Here is a 20,848-nt window from a genome sequence, read left to right on the forward strand (position 1 = left end):
ACTGAATGTCATAAATCCCAGAAACAGTTCAGAAAGCTTATCCTTAGATTTCTTTCTCTAGAACCACTCTTAATACCAAAATTTGTATTAATTGGCATTCTCTAGAGAAACAGAACCAACAAAATATACATATAGACATATAAGCAGAAACAGTATGTGAATTGGCTCATGTAGTTATGAAGTCCAGAAACACCACAATATGCTATCTGTAATTTGAAGAACCAAGAAAAGCAGTGATATAATTGAATCTGAGACTGAAGGCCTGAGAACCAGTGGTGGCATAGAAGGACTGATATTATAAATCCTGGAGCACAAAGGGCCAAAAACTAGGAGTTCTGATGTCTGATGGCAAAAAGATGTATGTCCCATCTCAAGGGAAGAGAGCACACATTTTCCTTCTTCAACTTACTTTATTCTATCCAGGACCTTAATGGATAGGATAATTCTCTCACCTTAATGAGGTGAAGACATATTTTCTTTACTCATTCTACTAATTTAAATGCTAATATTTTTTCCAGAAACAGCTTCATAGACAAACCTAGAAGTAATATTTTACCAATTATCTGGAGCCCCTTAACTCAGTCAAGTTGACACACAAAATTAGTCATCACAGCAACCATTTCCTTATTTCTATTGACAGAATAGGGAGGCCTGGAGGCATTAAGGAGACACATACCTATGTATATAAAGACAAGAATTTCACTATAATACTGGTACAGGGGACAAACTGGTTAAAAATACTTACACTTATATTAACATTATTGCTATCATAATGTGCATTTTAAATCTATTTTTATTGCTATCATGGTGTGTATTTTATCTACTTTTTATCTCTACAAAAGATATGAAAGATACAGAACTGCAAAATTCATGAAGCAATGGCAACCATTAAACATTAATTACAGAGATATCAAGATCATTTTTATTTTTCCATGAAAACACAATGTTAAATTTGTATTAACTTCTTATTTCAAGATAATCATATATTCACAAGAAGTTGTAAAGATAGTACAGAAAGGTTCTACATACTTTTTATACAATTTACGCTGATAGTTACATCTTATTTACTTAGCTATTACACAATTTTGGATTTGGAAATTGACACTGGAGAAATTTTCTCCTGTATATTTTTGAAATTTTTTAAATTGTTATATTTTTCATCTAAAGCTATGATGTATTTAAAGTTAATTTTTTGGAGAGGTGTGATATTTAGGTCAAGGATGTCTAATTACTTCAGCAACATGTCTCAGAATGGAAACCTCCAATCTATCCCTTTTGTATCTCTGTTCAAAAATTGCTTGATTACATCTGTGTGGATCTATTTCTGGGTTTTCTATATTTTCCTTTGATCCAAATAGCTATCATTTTGTCATTTTGATACTGTCTTGGCTATAGTGATATAATACTTCTTGAGACAGGCACACTCACTTCTCCTATTTCATTGTGCTTTTTCAAAATACATCTGATATTACATTTCCTTTGCCTTTTATATGAATTTTAAATTAGTTTTGTTGTATCTGCAAAACAAATCGTTTTTTTTTTCATACATGTACTTTGTATAATGATATCCATCACATTCCACCATCCTTGCTAATCCCCTACCCTGCCCCTTTCATTCCCACCCCTCTGCCCTATCTAGAATCCATCTAATCCTCCCATGCTCTCCCTCCCTACCCCACTATGAGTGCAAAACAAATCTTACTTGAATTTGGGTAGGAATTGCATTAAGCCTATATGTACATTTTGGGAGAACTAGCACTTGTATTATTTTGTCTTCCAATACACACACACACACACACACACACACACACACACACACGTTTCTCTTAATTTAGGCACTTTTACATTTCATTAAAATTGTTTATTTTTCAGCATAGAAATTCCGTACCATTTTTTTAGATTTATACCTCCTATTTTCTTTCTTTTGAGTGATTGTGAATGGTATTGCATTTTTAATTTATTCTCATATATTTATTGGTAATACTTAGGAACACAAATGATTTCTATTTTGAACTGTGTCCTGTGATCTACTTAAATTAATCCTAGGAGGATTTGTGTAGATTCCTTGGGGATTTTCTATATAGATCATCATACCCTATTCAAATAAGGTATTCCTGATATGGGTAGTTTATAGTTCTTTTTCTTACATGTTCACACTGGCTACAACTTCTATTATTATGTAAAAAAAGGATTATGTCAAAAAATCAGATTTTAAGTTTTTATCTGCTCAGAATTAGTGGGACAGTATTCCATCTTTTACCATTAAGTATGATGATGTTTTAAAAATAACATTTTATCAAGTTGGGGAAACTCTTCTCTATGTCATGTTTTATGAGAAGCTATATTATGAACGTGTTGAATTTTGTCAAATGTTCATTTTCCATCAATTGCTTTGATTATGTGAATTTTATTCTTTAGTGCGATGCCTTCTTTTTAAAATTTGTTTTTAGTGTGTTTATAATTTTTCATTGTGATAATTTTATATTGGCTACATTAAAATCATTGCCAGATATTTTTAACAACTGCTATCTCAGTATTGGTCTCTTTTAGATTTTTCTTTTTCATATTTTGATTTTATTGGCTATTGATAAAAATAAGTATTTTATAATTGATCCTGGACTTTGAATAAAGTATTATAAGACACAGAATATTATCTAAATATTTTAAAATAGTTCTCATCTGACATCACTCCAATGCTGGAAGGGAGATTCTTACCAATAGCAGATGAGGTTCCCCCTCTGCCACACTTGATGCTTTATAATAATGATTGCCTTATTTCTGTTCCCAAATGGCCTCCATTGACACTGTGAGAGGTGATGTCCTCACTATTATTTGTGGATAATGACTCTCTATTGGTCCTTCTCTGATTCTACCACAGACAACAGGGCAAGTATTATCTAATTATTATTAGGTCCTCCTGGAAGTCAAAGCTCCACATGTGGTCTTTACTGCCACTTCAGTTAGGAGAGAGCTTGTTACTTCTCAGTGGGAATTAAAGTCTAGAATTCTTACAGCAATGATGCCACTGTAGCTGAGGAGGGTGGAGATCAAAGACAAGACACATTATTTATTACACAGCCAAGTGAGGGAGAAACCCTAGACTTCTTACTTGTTCTGTGAAGGAAGTGGGGTTGGTAGAAGGTCACAGCTTTTTTTTTTTCTCCTGCAGCATTCTTTTGGCTAAAGTAAAGGTTTTATTTTGTACAAGTTTTCTGCCTTTTATCTTTTTTGTTGGCGGGGGTACAAAGGACTTCACCCAGGGGTGCTTAGCCATTCTGCCATATCCCCAGCCCTTATTATTATTATTTTTAATTTAGAGAGAGGGTCTCACTAAGTTGCTTAGGGCCTCACTAAATTGCTGAGGCTGGCTTTGAACTTGCAATCCTCCAGCCTCAGCCTCCTGAGGTGCTGGGATTACAGGCATGTGCCACCATGCTTGAGGACAGGTTTTCTGTCTATGTGTCCATTATCTGGTCCTTTGACTTGTAAAAGGAGGATTTTCTTGTGGATTTTCTATTGATATTTTCAAATTGCTACTTCTCCAGCAACGAATCTGTGATATATGAACAAAAAAGAAAACAAAGGGAATTCAGTTCTCTATTATTCCTTGAATCCTGGAGTCCTTAGCAAGTCTATGTTCTTATTTATAGTTTTTCAGAGTTTTCGCCTTTTAAAAAATATATAATGTCCAAGTTTTTTGTTTTACTTACTGAGATATACAGGGAAAAACACATCTACTTCATATTTCCAGAAGTCATTCATTTAATACTTTTTATTTTTGAGCATGAGGAAAAATGTTTTTTGGAATGTATATCACAATTATTATTTCCTATGTTCTCTATTTTCTACATGTTTTATATTTTTCTTTTAAAATATTTTAATATAGAGGGAGATATTTTTACTGAGTTCAACACTTCCTAGTTCTATTTTTATGGTACTGGGGATCAAACCCAGGGCCTTGTGGATGCTAGGTATGTTCTATGCTACTGACCTATATCTCCAGCTCTTATGTTTATTTTCAGTTAAATTTGAAATTTTTTCTATTAACTTATAAGAACTCTTAATTAAATATACTACTCTGATTGTAAATAATTTCCTCAGTGTTAGTCATTTGCTTTTAATTTTTTTTTCTTATTTTATTTTATATAAAACATTTAAAATTTTCAAGTAGTCAACTCCATCATTCTTTTTTTATTTAAAATTTATGTGTTTGGTGTCTTGATTTCCTTATACAAAAATTATCTAAATATGCATTAAATATTTCCCCATTAACTTGAAATTTTTGCCTTAGCCAATGCTAAATTAATTTTTCTTTACCACAAATAAACCTTTGGTAAATTATTGTATAATATACAGGAAATGAAATGCACACATCTTCAATGTATAGTGCCATGAGTTAATATTTACATTTTATGCATACTTTGCTCCTTTTTGCTTCTTATTATATTCACCTTCCTTTAAAAAATTGTTTCAGATAACAAAGGGCCTCTTGAAATCATGTACTTAGATTTTTCTTGCCCTTATATAGAGAAGCTCAAAACTTTTTGAAGTTAACACCTGGTCATTAAGAAGTAACCTTCACCAGTTCATTAATTATAAGTGCCTCTGATAGTTTCCAGGCCCAACATAGACTAGCATTCTTATTAGGAATTTGGGTTTGGCCCTTAATATAGTAATGTTCCTTCCAAAACCAAGATCCTGACTAACACTCATTTTAAATATCAGAATTGTACAGATTTCAAAAACCAGGGTCTTGGAGAGGTCTACAAAAAGTGCTGACATCTGTTTGGAGATTAAATGTGTGGAAAGAGATCAAACCAAGTTAAGTCCCATTATGAGAACCCTAAATTATCACTTCCCTTCTTGACTTCCCTCTGGAGGAAATACAGAGTAGATTTCTCTGAAAGTCAAACAGAACAAACATATATCATCTTTTTCCCTCTTGTGAATAGACTCTGCTGTAGCCCTCCTAAACTGTGGTCACAGTATTATAAACAAAAGATTAAATTGCAGTAATTTATTTCTTTTCTCTCATTTATTTTGGGTACTCATTGACCCCTTTAGATTCCTAGAGTGATTGCCAGGTACAAATGTGTGCATGGAAATGATGAACTCATTGTTAGCCAATGGAGGGTATGTTTCACTATGGTCCACTGGAAGAATATATGCTTCTTAGGAAAGAACAAAAGAAATTCTCTCTTGGGTATCTCAAGGTCACAAAACTACAGAACATGCACACTGATAAGGCCACAGAGAAAAAGTATTAACGTGCTAGGAAGGGTTAGTGGAGCTTAAATAAATTTTGAGATATCTTAAACCAAGAACTGAACTCTTGTCAAAATGCAAAAGAGGCTAATTTTGTCTCAACTTCCTCTTACTGTTAGTTGCTCTCCACCTTCTTCCCTAAGGGTACTCATCTGCTATTTTTGCTGACATTCAAAACTTCTCTTTTATTCATGCCAAGGTGTGAGTGTCTTGTTTATTCATTCATCAATTATTGAAGGATAACTTAGTACAATACACTGGGCTAGGTTTTAAGGAAACAGAGATGAATTAAATGGTCTTTTTCCCCTCAGAGATCTCACAGACACAGGTTAAAATGTTACTGCAGGGGTTGGGGCTTTAGCTCAGTGGTAGAGCACTTGCCTAGCATCTGTGAGTCTCTGGGTTCAATTCTCAGCACCACATATAAATAAATCAAATAAAGGCCCATGAAAAACTAATATACATAATGTTATCCCAGGCAAAGTGGTTGGCATTTTCATTGAAATCAGTTTTCAGTGGAGGGGCTTGATTGTCTAATTTTGATATTTTAAACACTACTGGAAAGTAGTTGGGAGTACTCTAAAATCACTTCCTCAAATTCAGCTTCTTCTAAAAGTAGGTCCTTGTGGTCTCAATGGATTCTCCAGATGAAAGAAGTCACAGAAATCTAGAGAGGTACACTGGTAAAACATTAAATTGAAAACTCCTTGAAGTCAGGGACAATGGTTTGCTCATCTCTGAATACCCAGCTCCTAACAGAGTACTTAGGCATAGGAAACATTGACTCTAGGAATAAGTAAATAGAAGATGGAGTAACTCTACAAATTAGACCATACTCCAGCTGTCTCCCAAACAAATGTGCTTAAGTGTACTCATAGGGCACCTGGAGACTGCCCTGTGAGAAAGTCTCCTTTCTCTTTTGTTGTTTTCCAGGCTTTAAATTTCACATTACACTCCTCCCCACCTGCAATGAGATAGTCTTTCACCAAGAAGCTAAAAAAGATTGTGCAGCTGCTGTGTAACCAAAAATGGCTGAACATGCCAAAGTGAGTTTTATTTTTTTGCTGTGTGAGTGTGTGTAGCTGATGAACATTAATAAATTAGTCAACATACAAGTATTACTTTATGTAGTTTATGAAGTTTTTTGGTATGCACAAATATTGTTTTATCTTGATTACTACATAAGATATGAAAAAATAAGTAAAAGTGTAGTGAGAGAGAGTATAACTTAATGAAAAGAACAGAGGTCTTGGGTAAGCATGGTTGGAAATCCTCTTTAAAATATTTATCTGTGTGTTGTTTTGCACAAGTTTTTGAGGAAGTTTTTAAGCCTCAGGTTTCTCATCTGTAAAATGAGAGTAATAATAGAGCTCATCTAAGTTTGAATTTCCTCTAAACCCCTGTCATGGATTTCTCTGCACAGTGATTCTATTGTTGTTTAATGGTGATATGATGTTTTCATTTATCTACCACCAAAAAGTCTTTAGTATATGACAGGTATTTTATAAGAGTTTGTGGAATTAACAGATTAAGTATATTTTTTAAAGGAATGGATTCTTCTTAGCCAGTTTTCCAAGGAACAAAAAGAACATAAATAAACAGCTCTTGCACTCTAACAGAACCTACCACCCAGAAAATAATTAAATAAACTTCCATTCTTAAAGAAATTCTTGAAAACCTTAATTAATTGCTTCATACATAAATATGGAAGCTTCACTATTCCGTGGGAAAATACAGTTTGGTTTTTCAAGTGGCTTTGAAGTTATTTCAGGATGAAAGAAAAAAACTGTCTCTGAGTCAATTGCTGTAAGTTTGAAAAACAACGGCAAGTGTCTTGAAAGCTCATCACAAACAGTAAGGAATATGAAAACAGGACTCCCACAATACAGTTTCACAGAAATATGTGACAGGGCTTGAAGCAGATTAGCTTGTTGAGGTCTGGTTAAAACACCAAGAAATCTAGGCCAATTGCTTCTAATCAACCATTTCCGTGAATGTAAAGGAATGTCATGGATTTCTCTGCACAGTGATTCTGTTGTTGTTTAATGGTGCCAAGAGAGAATCAATGCTGTTTAAAGGAAGCTAACAGCCTTCTTCAGTCACCTACAAATAGGACAATGATACTGGAATCTCAAGCTGTTTTTAGTCAGAGAAATTTGTGAAAGTGAGGGCAGAATGGGCTATAATACAAGTGTATCAAGGGACAAGTCATAGCAATTAGAGGAAAAATGAGAATTTTAATAAGTTCATGTATATGTATCCAAGGCATTTGTGTGAGCAAAGTGGCTTTGGTTAGTAGATAAATAATTCTTGAGTTTTCTCCCTTCTTTGTTACTTATCTACTCTTTCTAAATGTGATGAGATTTCTTTCTAATCATGTCCCTTTAGTAGGAACAGTAATACCAATACATATTTTAAAATCCTTGTGACTAAAAGCCATACCTTATTACTGTGCCACGGAGCAAAGTACTTACAGGTACTAGTTGCTCAATAAACACTTCTTGAACAGATGAGTGAAGTTCTATTTCTTCCTTCCTTCATTTCTTCCTCCCCCCCCCACCTTCTTCTTCTTCTTCTTCTTTTTTTTTTTTTTTTTTGGTACTGGGTATTGAACTCGGGGATGCATAACTACTGAGCCACATCCCCAGCCCTTTTTTATATTATATTTAGAGAAAGGGTCTCACTGAGTTGCTTAGGGCCTCACTGAATTACTGAGGCTGGCTTTGAACTCACAATCCTTCTGCTTCAGCCTCTCAAGGCACTGAGATTACAGGTGTGCGCCACCATGTCTGCCTCCATTTCACATCATCAACTTAGTTAGTTAGGCCCAAAATACGTTGCTTGTTGATTGTCTCTTCTCTCTCAAAATCTCCAAAGTCAGACACAAAATCCAGTTTTTTTTTTCCTTTGTACCATCTTTCAAATTTATTTCTTCTTTTTGTAATCACCCATCTTACCTGTGACAGTCTGCAAGTATACAGTGGATTAGTTCCTCTTGTTATTCTTTGTTCACATACACTTTGTTCAACTTAGTTTACTGAAAGCCAATGGACTATAGGAATTAAGAATTTTGTCTTCTTACCATTACAATATTTGTCAGTATATAGAATTTCTTCTCTATGATGGGTTCTGAGACTTTTTAAAAATTTCCATTATTCTTATTCTTTCCTGCTTAAATTAAATTTGTAAGTACTAAGTGGAAATACTGAACTTTTCTTCTAAACTTTGATTCTTAAATGATGACTCTAGCCGGGCATGGTGGTACACACCTGTAATCCCAGTAGCTCCGGACGCTGAGCCTGGGGAATTGCAAGTTCAAAGTCAACTTCAGCAACTTAGCGAGGCCCTTAGCAACTCAGTGAGACCATATCTTTAAAAAAAATACAAAAATGGCTGGGCATGTGGCTCAGTGGTTAAGTGCCCCTGGGTTTAATCCCTGGGACAAAAAAAAAAAAAAAAAGATGACTCCAAACCAGTTGCTGTTGTGCACACCTGTTATCCTAGTAACTCTGGAGGCTGAGGCAGGAGGATCACAAGTTCAAGGCCAGTCTCACCAACTTTCTGAGTCCTAAAGCAACTGAACAAGACCCTTCTCAAAATAAGAAATTAAAAAGCACTGTAGAGGGTTCTAGTGTTCTTCCTAGGTACTAAAAAAAGAGAATATTAATCCAGTCTGTTCATTCTCCCTCAGATGCCATAATGATAATGAAGATCTATTTATTTATCATCTTTCCATGTCTCTATAATTTATACATGTCTCCTATTTATTTCCCCCAAAAGAAATTTGAAGGACAAATAGAACAATTCTAAAATAAGACACTTAAAAATGTTAAACATAAAAAATCAACAATATGCCCACAATTTCAAGGGTTTTGTGTACCTACAGAAGCCCATTCATGGAATCAAGATTAAGATCTCCTGATGTTAAGGGAGAGCAAAAGAGGATTGTGGTAGGAACATGGAACAAGGAACTTGAAACACCAGAAACTAGTGAGGGAAAAACATTAATGTAGTTGGCTACCCAGTCCCATTATTCGAAAGCTCTACTATATGATCATCACACCTACTTCCTAAAGCAGCTGATCTGACTACCTTCTTTTCATGGAATAACAATATAGTTCTTTTCAATAAACAAGTCACTTCCTGATATTCAATCTTTATCAACCCCAATTTGAAATTGCCCGTGACCTGTTCATGATACTTGCCAAATCCTTATTAACTTATACTTGGAATGTCATGATATTCCTGACTTGTTTTCTTGCCTTCAGACTTGCTCCACCAATTTATTTGTATCTTATTTTCAGATTACGTAAAAAAATAATATATTTCATCAGAATCATTTCTAGTCCATTTGTCTCCTTTAAAAAATTAGGAAAAAGTGTGTCTTCCACTCTCACATGGTTCTCTGTTTAAAAGAATTGCCTTTCATGAAGGAAAACTATACATCTTCCTGCAGGTGAAGAAGCACTGTGCTAAGAAGCACTTCTTGGCTTGAATTTCAGCTTCATGCACATTTCAGATTATTGTTACTCTTTTGCAGATTTTCACTGCATATAACCATATGCCATGGCCCTGGCTTTGTTTACATTACTCCTCAGGGCACAACCTTTGTTGAGCTATCATGGCCTATAACAGTATTATGATCATTTGATTTTCCTTCTATACTACACACACACACACACACACACACACACACACACACTTTCACATTTTTACATTTAAAAGGAAAATATCTAGAAGTTGCCAGAGAGCCACTTAAAATCTTAGATATTCAAACTATAACTACATTCAATAGTGAAACTAACATTTTTAGGGTTGAATTTTTGGTTTCAAAGTTTTGCTTTTGCTGCAGTTAATGATATTTTCAGACAAAAGTCTGTTAAATAACTGTTGGTGAACCCTTCCAATGTGGCCAATATCAATATCATGAAACCTTGGAAGTTTGTCTTTGAAATCTTTACCAATTTTTTCTGAGCAATTGTCTGCATCTCTAGGAATTTTGCTTTTCTTCCACCCATGCCTAATGCTTCCCAACAAGCACATTTTCATTACTTTTAAGAATTTGATATGTTAAAACTAGCATATTTGATGATAAGTATAGGAAGGGAACAAGTCTTAACCAAAAAAGAATGTCTCAAAGAGTTATGTTAGTTATCTTTATGGGAGACATTGTCAAGTAGTCTTTCTGGTGACCCCACATCATTTCTTTTTGGTGACCCAATAAAGTTTGCCCTGATTCCCAAAAGGTTTCCTATTATTACCTCTTGTATACTTGAAACAGACAACATGACAGAACATAGCAGTGTGAGCTAAATAATTCAATATGGATTGGAAATATTTACCTAATTCAGCCAGTCTGAAAGTCATATTTGACTCACACATACACATGCATACACATAGAAAAAAAAAGGAAGAAGAAAGATCATGATAGAGTAAGATGGGTGTGTGCATAGCAGGAAGCTCACTGCATTTTTTGACACATTCTTTTTCCAAGCACCATAGCAAAGACACATGACCTTTTATGTCTTTAGATGGAAGCAGCAGCCATTGCATACATGGGATGTAATGATATCTGGAAGTGTAGTATTTTCTTCAAGTTTAGCAAACTATGGAATAGCTACCTGATAGCCTTCGGAGAAGTCAAATGAACTTCCCCAAGAAGTAGATGCCTTGGAGGACTGAAGCAGGAAGAAGTTATGGTAAGGATGAAAATATGATGGATAGACAATGGGGAATCAATGTGTAAATAAAGTTTATTGCTTTTTGTATAAATTTAGTAGAATTTTAAATGAAATACAACTCACTTTTTAAATAACAAAGTAAAATTCTAACAGTTAAGCTGGGTTTTTGCATAGCCCACACTTTAAACTTTCAAAATAGACTGAAAAAAAAATAACTATGGTAATACGTGGCAAATTAAAGTCAGATACTCTGTTCCTGATTGAAGAAGTTGTACAAATCATGGAAACTCTGAATTTATCAAAGCCAAACTTTGAATTTTCTTTGCCCACAATATCCTCTGAGGGGACTGCTTTCCTAAACAACTGAGTGATGCTGACGAACAGTTCTACCTCCCATTAGAGGTAAACGATTTTGTTTTTTTCCTGTTTTGCTGAATAAACTACGTTACTTCCTCTTGTAGCTGTACAAGCCTGCAGTTCTCTACAGGATATCTGGGTAGAAAGGGTAAGGCTCTTGGCTTTCTTTTCATACATTCAAAAATAGAACTTAAAAGTCTCCGTGAATTGGAAACGATAGTAAATTTCTGCTGCTTCCATTGAAAATGTAACCATGAATCTGCTAATATCTTACTTTGGGGGAATATATTATTAAGAAGAATGGAGACTCCAGTGAGGTAATATCTATTTATAAGTGTAAGTGGTTAAAATGTTCACTGAAACTGCTGCATGCTTTGTGAAAGGAAATGAGGCTGTCTAGATAGAAAGCTCCTTTCTCTACAATTTAGTATGCCTTTGACAAAAACCAGGAGTCCAGGCTAATGTTAAACACTGCTCCTAACAATTCTGTGTCAAAATTAAGATTGTGGTTGATTAAACGCATTTCTCTTAGTGTGAGCTGTGGAGAAAAATAAACTTAAAATTTTAAAGCCATGGTTTCTGTCAACCAAATTAAACAGCATTCAAGTAGTAAATATATTTAAATGCCTAAATCTTTTCACAAAATGAGACTTGACATGTTTTCTTGGATTGGGACATTTTCCATGCATGCCTTCTCGGGTGGGACCTGATGGCTTCAAATAGTACAAAAGGATTTTCATCAAGCCCTAGAAGCTAGCACAGCTGTCAAATCTCAGTGGGGCTGATTCTCAACTTACGATGAACATTTCTTTGGATGTATTTTTAATTTGAGAACATGGGAAATCTTTTAAGAAGCAGTTCCAAGTATTTTGCTGTCGTTTTTAGAAGGAATTCCTTCCATTTTCCTTACTTGAAATAACAAAATATTTGTTCTTTTTTAAAGTTGGCTGACTTCACACTTGGAGTTTGATTCTTAAGTATGTAAGATTATTCACAGTATGTAAAAATATATATATAATCCTAGAGAAGTTAGTGTAAGCCATACCAAGATATCAGTGAGACCTAGTCATACCACAACCTTTTTATGATACAGACAAATCAGTATATTTTTATATACTGAATTTCCTCAGATTAAAGTGTTGTAGATATTGAATTTTAGTAAAAGACGTGCCAGTGAAGTTTCTTCTGTGAAATATCAGGATAAAGACTTTATTGTACTACTAGTTTTTTCGCCTCCAGAAACAAAATGTAATGAACAGCTGTAGACTACATGAGCATGACTCACAGGATGGCACTATCTGCATATTATGGTTGCCAAGTAGCACCATAATGTTGGATATTGAAAGAAGCTCTGCCTAATTTCTCTGACCACAAGTATAGGTGGGGTTTTCCTCCATGGAAGTGGTTCCAGAGTAACTGAAACTTGGGTTTGAGACTGAGTATATGAAACCCAGGCAAGCTAAGCAGCTGCATGGCTCTGGAGACCTCCAGAAAAGCTGAGGTCAGCAGTACTCCTTGGACTGACCTTCCGCAGAAGTTCAGTTTTGGCGGGATTGTGAGGAAAGGACCTCCTTAGAGGACTTGAAATCTCTGGGTGGACTTTTTTCTTTCCCAGTAGGCTGTCCCTCCCCCACCCACCAAGCAAGTTTTCTGAGGAGGAGGCTGGTTATTCAACAAGCTTTCGAGACTGGGTGGGGGGAGGGAGAAATTAATTATCTATGTATTTCTAACAGCGAAGTTTAGTCCAAAACTGGTGCTTAGTAGGGACTAGTCAGTTGCTGAATTGTAGAGCCCTTGGGGAAGGGAGGGATTACTGTTGGCTGACTCTGTGCTGATGTCTTGGTTTCTGCAGCTGTGAATGTGGGTGTCCTAGAAGGCGGAGAAAGGAATTATTCACTAGAACATGATACATTTTTCCACTTGGTCAAATTTATTGCTCAAGATTGGAAAAATAATACTTGTCCATAGTTTCTAGGGATATAAAATGATAACATACCACTAGAGTTAGACTTACAAATTGGCAACTGCTTAAGTATATTATTTTGATGTAGGGAAAATGCACCCACAATGATGTGTTTCCTAGTCCTGCCTGCATGTCTGCTTCTAACCAGAAATGACGTTATTAGTAATCTATTCCCAGAGGTTACTTACTGCCTCTCTGAATTCCTATTCTTGAAATGCGAATGCTCCTGTTAGTGGTATTAGGTTAAGCTAGTGAAAATTCAATGAATGCATTTATGAGCTAGATTTATCAGCCAGCTGTTAGATTTTCTCAAACAAGGAAGGCTGGCACTTCAAAAGGTTCTTAGTGATTGAAAAGGGGTCAAAGGAGTAAAAAAGAAAGGCATTAAAAGATAGTGTAGAGGGAAATTTTCTGACTTCACACTTCCTGTCTACTTAATAAGAATGACATTTGCAATGTGTGTGTTCTATACCTGGCCAACAACCTGTGAACATACCTATGAAAAATCCAGAAAGTGAGCAATGCCTTTCTTTCATTTTTTATAGTTATGTTCAGAAAAGAAATTTGCATCTTAAATGTAGTTTCAGATATGTTGCATATAATTTGCTGTGGTAATTTCTATAGATACATTTATTTTAATCATGCATTTTCTTTCAAAATGCATTACTAATTAACTAATAATAATTGTGTGCATTTATGAGGTACAATATGATTTTTAATTTTTTAAATTTTTTATTTGTTCTTTTTAGACATGCATGGCAATAGAGTGTATTTTGATATATTTTACATTCATGGAGTATAACTTCCTATTCTTGTGGATGTACATGGTTGTACATGATGTTACACTGGTTATGTATTCATATATGAACATAGGAAAGTTATGTCCATTTTATCTTCTATCTTTCTTATTCCCATCCTCTGTCCCTTTCCTTCATCCCTTCTTGACTAATCCAATGAACTTCTATTCCTCCCCTTATTGTGTGTTAGTACCTGCATATTAGAGAAAACATTCAGCATTTTGGTTTTGGGGATTGGCTTATTTCACCTAGCATGATATCTTCAGTTCAATCTATTTACTGGCAAATGCCATAATTTCATTCTTCTTTACGGCTGAATAATATGCCACTGTTTATATATACTACATTTTCTTTATCCATTCATCCATTGAAGGACACCTAGGTAGGTTCCATAGCTTAGCTATTGTGAATTGAGGCACTAAAAATACCAATGTGCCTGCTTGACTATAGTATGCTGATTTTAAGTCCTTCGGGTATACACCAAGGAGTGGGATAGCTGGGTCAAAATTGTGGTGCCATTCCAAGATTTCTGAGGAATTTCCATACTGCTTTTCATAATGGTTGCACCAATATGTGGTCCCACCAGCAAAATATAAGTGTACCTTTTCCCCCACATCTTCACCAATATTTATTGTTACTTGAATTGTTGATAATTGCCATTCTAACTGGAGTGAGATGAAATCTCAGTGTAGTTTTAATTTGCATTTCTCTAATTGCTAGAGATGTTGAACATTTTTTATATATTTGTTGACTGATCCTATTTCTTCTTTTTTGAAGTGCTCATTCAGTCCCTTTGACCATTTACTGATTTTGTTGTTATTATTATTATTATTATTATTATTATTATTATTATTATTTTGGTGTTAAGTTTTTTGAGTTCTTTATATATCCTGGAGATTAGTGCTCTATCTGATGTGTGTGTGGTGAAGAGTTTCTCCCATTTTATGAACTCTCTCTTCACATTCTTGATTGTTTCCTTTGTTTTAAAGAAGCTTTTTAGTTTGATACCATCCCATTTATTGATTTTTGATTTTACTTCTTGTGCTTCAGGAGTCTTGTTGAGGAAATTGTTTCCTAAGCCAATATGATGAACAGTTGGGCCCAATTTTTCTTCTAGTAGGAATAGGGTCTCTGGTCTAATCCTTGATCCATTTTGAGTTGAGTTTTGTGCAGGGTGAGAGAAAGGGTTGAATTTCATTTTGCTACATACAGATTTCCAGTTTTCCCAGCACTATTTGTTGAAGAGGCTATCTCTCCTCCAGTGTATGTTTATGAGGCCTTTGTCTAGTATGAGATAACTATATTTATGTTGGCATGACTCTTTGTCCTCTATTCTGTACCATTGGTCTTCATGTCTGTTTTGTTGCCAACACCATGCTGTTTTTGTTACTATAGTTCTGTAGTATAATTTAAGGTCTGGTATTGTGATATCATATCCCACTTCACTTTTCTCACTAAGGATTGCTTTCACTATTCTGGGCATGGAAGACAATTAATATATACATCACATAACCAACTTATCATTTTATGATAAGAATATTAAAATTCTATTATTTTGTAATTTTGTAATATGCAATACATTATCTGTGGTCCATGCAGAGCAACTGGTCACTTAAGCATTTCTTCCAGAAAACCTAAAAATTTGTGCCATTTTATCAACATTTTCCTTTTCCTCACCCCTCCCCCAGCCTCTGGTAGCTGTTTGCTTTCTATTCTGTTTCTAAAAGATCACCTTCTCTTTGGTTCCACATATAGGTGAGATAATTCAATATTTGTTTTTCTTTATCTGGCTTACTTCATTTGCATATTGTGTCCCACTTCCACTTAACGTTGGAGTAAATGGGAAAATGTCTTTTTTTTAAGTCACATAGTATTGTTTTCTGTATCTATGCCACTTTTTCTTTATCCATTTATTCACTGATGGACATGTAGGTTGCTCTGATAATTTGGCTATTATGCATAATCATGAAATAAACATCAGAGTGTAGATATCTCTCCAATAACTGATTTCAATTCCTTTGAAGATATATACAGAAGTGGAATTGTTGGATCATATGGTAGTTCTATTTTTAGCTTTTTGAGGAGATTCTACACAATTTTCTAAAATAGCTTTACTAATTTACAGTCCCACCAATAATGTATAAATGTTCCCCTTTCTAGTCAGTTTCTTCTTGCTGGCTTTAGATTGAAGCAATGCTGCTGCATTTCTATGGGCAAGTAAGATAGTTCAGATTGGGCCTGCACTTAACAATCATACTTCCTGAATGTCACACTTGAGAGTCAGCTGTGATGAGAGATTCAATTCAACTGCTGAAAAATGACCACATGTTTTCCCAGAGAGGCTTCTGCAGATTTTGCAACTGAATTTCCTAAAGTCAGAGGGTGACATTTATGCCAAACAAAGTCAAAGTGTAAACCTATTTCTTAATTGTGGGTGAACATTTGTGAAGATGAATGGCATAGTCAAAATTTGACAGATCATAAGATGATTTTCTCCATAGTATCTTATATATGAAAAACCTGAGATAAGTCCTTTTTTATTAGTTTCCTCATTGAGTCAGCTGGTTGTGCTTTAAGACATTTTACCAAGGCATCTTTTGTAACTTTTTGCTTAGCAATATTTTTAGTTTTATGCATCTGTAAAAATGGTACAGAGGCCCTATGTTCTATTCACCAGTGATCAGCGTTCCCCAATGATAAGACCTTATAAAACTATAGCACACTATCAAAATCAGAAAATTGATCATAATACTCTTAACTAGACCACAGACATTAGATTTCCTCAGTTTATAGATGCACTCATACATGTGTTTAGTTCTATACAATTTTTTCACATGTATATATTTGTCTGACCAATAGCATAACTAAGATTTAAAATTCTTTCATCATCACACACAAAAAAGTCCTTCCCCTTTCTTTACCCCAAAACCTACCAGAATCTCTAACACCTTAAAAATGTTTGACATGTTCTACATCTCTGATTTTTTTTTATTTTGAGTACATTATGTGAATGGAATTAAACAGTACTTAAACTTTTTCTTTATCTTGTGTTTAGTTTCCTTGGTTTATATGTCTCATCTTCTTCCAATACCATACTGCATTGATTATTGTAACCATAAAAATAAGACATAAAATGATGTATAGTGATTCCTGTAGCTTCATTTTTCTTTTTAGTAGTTGCTTTAGCTACTTTAATTCCCTTGTATTTCCACATACATTTTAGAATAAAGTTGCCTATTTTCTACAAAAATATCTCCTGTGGTAATGATAAGAATGATATTAAACATGTTTGCCAATTTGGGGATAATTTAAACATTTACTTTATTGAATCCTCCAATAGAGACACATTATGTTTCTCTACATATTTTGTTACATTTCCACCTGAGTAATTCTTGATTTTTCTTTGAGCTATTATAAATGGTATTGCATTTTCAATTTTAGCTTCTACATCTTCATTGTTAATGTAAAGAAGTAAAATAGATTTTGTGTTAACATCTTACAACCTTGCTAATTTATTAACCTGAGAGATTTTTTTGGTAGATTACTTGATATTTTCTAGATGTGAAATCATTTTTTAAAAATTGGGGTGGCCAGGCATGGTGATGCATGCCTGTAAACCCAGTAGCTCTGGAGTCTGAGGCAGGAGGAGGATCATGAGTTCAATGCCAGCCTCAGCAAAGCGAGGCACTAAGCAATTAAGTGAGACCCTGTCTTTAAATAAAATACAAAATAGGGCTGGGGATGTGGCTTAGTGGCAGAGTGCTCCTGAGTTCAGTCCCCAGTACCTGCCCCCCAAAATTGGGATGGTTTAATTTTTTTTTCATTTTGAATTTTCCCTTTATTTTTTTCTTTGTCTTATTGTAATGGCTAGAACTTCCTGCAGTATCTTCAATCAAAGAGGTAGAAGTGAAGTGAATTTCTGTACATTTTTACTGAAAAATCTTTTTAGTCTTTCCCCATTAAATATGATGCTTAGTTTTTTAAGAGAGACTCTGTCAAGTTGAGGTAATTGTCATTGATTCCTAGTGTGCTTTTGATTGAATGGATATGGGATTTTTGTCAAATGATTTTTTTCCCCATTAGTTGATGTGTTCACGTAGCTTTACTCCTATAACATGTTAATATTATGAATTACATGGTTTCATTTCAAAATATTGAGTCAGTCTTGTATACATAGAAAAATCTCACTTGGTTATGTTGTATACTTATTTATATATCACTGAGTTTAATTTCATAGTATTTTGAAGATTTTTACACATATAGTCATAAGAGATATTGTTTGGTAGTTTCAATTATTTTTGTAATGCTTTTGACTGGCTTTAGTATCAGAAACATATTGACCTCATAAAATGATATGGGAAATATTCCTTCTTCTGTTTCTAGAAGTAATTGTGTAGAATTGATGTTTTTTATTATTATTAATTAGTTGATAGAATTTATCCATGAAACCATCTAGGTCTGAAAATTTATTTTTTGAAGTATACAAAATCTTAGTAATTCAGTTTTTTTAAATGGTTACAGAACATTAAAATTATCTATTTTATCTGGAATGAGAGTTTTTTAAGGAATTGCTCTATTTCTTCTAAGTTGTCAAATTTATGTGCATAGAACCACTCATAATATTCTCTCATTAACCTTTTAATGTTTACAGAGTCTATAGTCACAATCTTTTCTTTATTCTTCATGCTGATAATTAGTGTTTTCTTCTTTTTATATTTTAGGCTTACTGAAGATTAGCAATTGTTGTTTATCTTTTTAAGGAGATTGGGTTTGAATTTGATTGATTTTCTTAATTGTTTTCTTTCCTATTTCATTGACTTCTTATCTCTATTATTTTATTCCTTCATGAAACTATTTCATTGAAATTGTTAAAATTTATTTTTTCTCCAAATTTTTAGTTTTTTGTAATGAAAGCTTTTATTATTTATTCAATACCTCTCTTCTTTTCCAATATAAGTATTCAATTATCTCAATATTCCTTTAAGTAATCCTTTAGCTGCTCCTCTTATATTTTGATATGTTGTATTTTTCAATTTTAACCAGTACAAATAGAGTTTTATTTCCCTTGAAATTTACTATTTGACTCATGAAGTATTTAGAAATGTGATATTTAATTTCCATGAGCTTGGTGAATTTTCTGTTGACATTGAGTCTGAACTCTAGGATATTAATGATTATTAGTACAATTCCTAACTTAGTCTTTTTAAAAAATATTTTTAGTTGTAGATGGACACAATGCCTTTATTTCATTTATTTATTTGTATGTGATGCTGAGGATTGAACCCAGTGCTTCACACATGCTAAGCAAACGCTCTACCACAGAGCTACAACCTCAGCCCCCAACTTAGTTTTTAACTTGATTGCATTATTGTGAGAGAACAACTTCTGTATTTCAGGAATTTTTTCCTTTTTAAAACAGTTAAAATTTGTTTTATGGTACATAAAAAGAATGTGTGCTTTGCTCTTTTTTCTTTCATATTAAAGATAACCTGTTTCTTAATATTTCTAACACCAAATGTGTATTTTCTACACTAAACAATTATCTAATTATCTATGGGCACCAACTGGGTATCTCACAATTTAATTCAATTCTGGAACTACCTACATGGACTTAGACCTCACAAGTTAAGAACTCTGTCCTATTAGTCTGCTTCCCATTTCAGCTGCCAGTCACAAGTGACAAATCTCCAGGTTACTCATACTTCAGTCTGATTTGGCAGCAAAGTTTTGTTTCCCACAACCTACTTCTCAGATTTCATGATTTGCTGCAATGGCTCACAGAACTCAAGGAAACAACATTTATATTTACTGATTTATTATAATGACTATTATAAAATATACAAAAAAATAACTAGATGAAGAAATACATAAGGAAAGGGCAGGAAGGGATCTGAGTACAAGAGCTTCTGGGCTCACAGAGCTTTGGGGTTGCTACCCTCCTGGCATATAGATGTATTCAGCATTCTAGAAGCTTTCTCAAATGCTTTGTTTAGATTTTTATGTAGGTTTTAGTAAGTATGCACAACTGATTAAATCATGGGCAACTGATGATTGAACTTAGTCTTCACCCTCTTCATTCCCCAGAGACTTTTGGTGATAGGTTCAGGGATAAGAGCTGAAATTTCCAATCCTTTAGTCATATTATTGGTTTTTTTCTGGCAATCAGCCCCTATCCTGAAAGATTTAGGGTCCTATCAAAATTCAATTATTTAGCATAAACTCAGGTATGGTTGAACAGTGTTTATTATGAATAACCAAAAACATTCCTCTTACCTTTTTCACTGGGGAATTCCAAGGGTTTTAGAAGTTCTGTGTGAAGGCAAAATCCAAATATGCATTTCTTATTATATCACAATGTTACATATGTGTACAATTTTGATTAGATCCTATTGGTTGATGTTGATGTTCATGTCTTCTACTTGTTTGCAGATGTCTCTGTAGTATTATTATAAATTGTAAAGAATGTTGAGATCTCCAAATGTAGTTTTGGATAATTGTCTATTTCTCTTTTCAGCTGAATCTAATTTTGTTTTATGTGTTTTAAAGTTCTTTTTCTTACACATTTAAAATTTCAACATATTTTGGGTAGATTGATCCTTTTCATTTTTATGTAATGTCTGTCTTTATCCCTATAATTTTGTTTGTTCTAAAGTCTACCTCAGATTGATGAATACAATCCAGCTTCTTTCTTTAATTAATGTCTTCATGGTATATCTTCTCATCTATTTCTCTACAATGTGCCTATGTCATTATGTTTTACATAAGTTTTCAAATTTTTCCCTATC

General features: G+C 33.9%; 1 protein-coding gene across 4 annotated transcripts in view; it reads left to right on the plus strand.

Moving 5' to 3' along the window:
- The first annotated feature begins 11,227 nt into the window (after nt 1-11,227).
- Nucleotides 11,228-20,848, plus strand: part of LOC308638761 (putative P2Y purinoceptor 10) — a 34,399-nt gene continuing 24,778 nt past the window's right edge. Inside the window, exon 1 of one of the 4 annotated variants that reach the window (XM_081276529.1) lies at nt 11,228-11,348. The gene's annotated coding sequence lies outside the window, so the exon portion shown is untranslated. Of the gene's footprint in view, nt 11,452-20,848 lie in introns of all 4 variants that reach the window. The other 3 variants (XM_081276527.1, XM_081276530.1, XM_081276528.1) reach the window with 3 other exon arrangements.

Source organism: Spermophilus citellus (genome assembly GCF_964194105.1).
Source record: "Spermophilus citellus genome assembly, chromosome: X".
Lineage (NCBI taxonomy): Eukaryota > Metazoa > Chordata > Mammalia > Rodentia > Sciuridae > Spermophilus > Spermophilus citellus.